Here is a 2,969-nt window from a genome sequence, read left to right as displayed (position 1 = left end):
GGAAAAGGTTAGAAATGAAATGACTTGATATTGCCGGGGTTAGAATTCACCAACTATGCTCTCATGCAACTACAATTTAAACATCCTCTTCATTAATATGCTAATGCCAACCCACAATATTACTCAAACCCTAATTCCTTAAAAGATTGAGCCTAAATTTCCTTATTAAAAATCAATTCCTTGAACTCCTAATAAGCAAATTTGATTTATGCACAAAGGTTTAAGACAACCAATGGGTCAAGCCCCATTTCTAGGTACAAGCTCCATTGAGTTTTCTTATTGCAAATCTAGGTTTCAAAAGATATTTCCACATCCAATGAACCAAAAATCATGCAAGAGATGGCTAAATCAATGCAAGCTTTAAGTGAAGAAATAAGAAGACTAGCAATTAATGAAAGAGTCATATATATAATCAATACATTTGCATTTACACAAGAGTTTCGTGGCTACATCTAACCCCAACAAAAAATGGGTTTAGCTCTCCATTGCCATGGAGAGCTCAAGCTTAAAAATAGAAGAAAAGGAAGAGAAAGAGATACAAGGAGGAAGATGGAGCTGTTCCCACAAGCCCTAGCACTCCTCCAAGCTCTCCAAATGTGTTCTTCGTGCCTCCAAAATGCCAAAGATCCTTTTCCCCTCGCGAAAACAGAAGAAAAGGAGCCAACTTGCCACATCAGTGAACATTGGCGCCTGGCGGAAGGGTCTCACCGCCAGGCGGTATCGAGCAAACAGGGGGCAAAACTGGCAGCTACCGCCCGGCGGTGTCCAGTTACCGCCAGGCGGTTCGTAACAGGGGCGCCTGGCTGGCGCTTGGTTGGCGCTTGACTGGCGGTCTGTTCCGCCTGGCGCTTGCTTCGTGTCGCCAGGCGCTTCCTGTTGACATTTTTCTCCTTCTCCTTGCTATCTCGGGTCACTCATTAATCTGGATTTTTGGACAAAGCTTCCCATCTACAAAAAGGACACAAAAAATGGGGATTAGTGGTATATTTAGATAAATGTAACCCAAAATGTATTTATTTACAAAAGTAAGGTAAAATTGAGGATTAAGTAGGTTAAAAGCTTTGGAAGAGATGATTTTGCTAATGAAATATAGCTTGGATAATGGTAAAAATTAACATTATCAAAAGCCACAAATAGAACATCTGCACTTCGGAGCCACCGTGTCGTTTGACTCCCTCGTCGGAGACGCAACACCTACCAGCGTATCACCTCCATTGACTCTTGTTGAAGCATATATGTAAACCGTAGAACACTTCCTGCATGCACATGCCGCAAACTGTGACTCACACAAATCAGATCTCCATCGTGCACCACTCACACAAATTAACATTATCAACTCCCCCAAACTTAAAACCTTGCTTGTCCTCAAGCAAAAAGGTTACTTGGCCTAGATGAACAACACAATTGCAATGATCTAGTAAATCAAGAAAACATATGTCAATTGTGCTTGCTCTTATTTGAAAGATTGTGTAGCACATGTGTTTCATTAGCAAGGCAAACTAAAGCTATGGTGTTCACAAAACAAAAATATCACAAGTGCATGCAAGAGTTTATAAGGGATCAACAATCATGGCAAAATGTTTCCTTGATCAATGGGAACCACTTCTCACAAGAACAAGTGTTTCACTCAAGCCCACTGGTGTATAGATATAAACAACATTCTCTCTACCATCACAATGTCACACAATTTAACTTTGCTTTTTGTTCAAAATGGCTAAAACTTTCACAAGCATGCTATCATCACAAGGTCTTTTATGGCTTGTATCGTGGTTAGGCTAAGAAGGAAATTTGGTTTTTCAGGATAACAAAAGTACCTTGAGCTAAGAGAGCAACTAATCAAATCATGAAAGTATTTTTCTCCCTTCTCTATTGAACCAATGAAACCAATTCCCAACTTGCTTGCACCAATTTTCTTTTCTTTTCTTTTCTTTTCTTTTCTGTTTTTTTTTTTTTTGGAATTGAACCAAAAACTTTACAAATTTTCCCATGCTCCCTTGTATTAGCAATAATTCCCCCAAACTTGAACCATACTCATGACTAACAATCATTTGCTCTCTCAAGCTCAAAGTAAGGTAGTCAAAATCTTCACTATGCTCAAGGTTCAAGGAATGGCACATATTATCTTTAAGGCTCAAAGAAGACTCAAAGGATTTGCACAAGAAATCAACTTAAAAAGGATTGGCTCAATTATGTAAAAAGAAAAAGAAAGATGGCCTTGATCACCTGTAGCATGCAAGTAAATGAATAACAATTGAACTCAAGCAAAGTCAATTATAAGTCCACAGTGATAGCATTCACACAAATCAACTCTGGGGCACAACCTCTCACAAGGTATTTGGGTTCCACAATTGTCAACATATGCCAAAATCATTGATCACAATTAAACTCAAGCATCACTATATCAAAATGAGAACAACCACAAGTTCATGCTCACAAGCCAATTCAACATCATTTCATAACAAGCACAAAAGATGATCATGAAAAGTAGTAATTCAATGCAAAAGATTAGTTCACCACAACCAAGTTACAAAGTTCTACACTATGCTAAAAAGTTCAATACTATCAAAAGAAAGTTAAGACTGAAAACTAAAAGCATAAAATAAATCAGGACTATCAACAAAACAAGTCCTGCAAAAAGTGAATCACTCTCTCCAAGTGCTCAGGCGTCATCCTCGCCCTCTTCGTCTAGCTCCTCCTCGTCATCATCACCAGCAGCTGAGGCTCCACCTCCCCCAGTAGTAGTGGCCTGGGCCCCAGGCCAAGCAACAGTGGCAGCAAATTCCTCAGCTGATGGGGTGTGCAGCTCAGGAATAGTTAGGGAGATGCCCCTAAGCATGTCAGCATTGGCCATCCCCATCCGGTATAAGGCTTGCATCTGGGGTTCCAGGAGCTGAAGGTGGTCGAGCTTGGCCTCCAAAGCCTGCAACCGCATGTCAATGGTGGGTGTTGCCTCGGGCTCGGGCTCAGGC

Source organism: Vigna unguiculata, chromosome 4 (assembly GCF_037176805.1).
Source record: "Vigna unguiculata cultivar grain cowpea cultivar isolate G323 ecotype 2 chromosome 4, ASM3717680v1, whole genome shotgun sequence".
NCBI lineage: Eukaryota > Viridiplantae > Streptophyta > Magnoliopsida > Fabales > Fabaceae > Vigna > Vigna unguiculata.
This window is presented reverse-complemented; position numbering follows the sequence as displayed.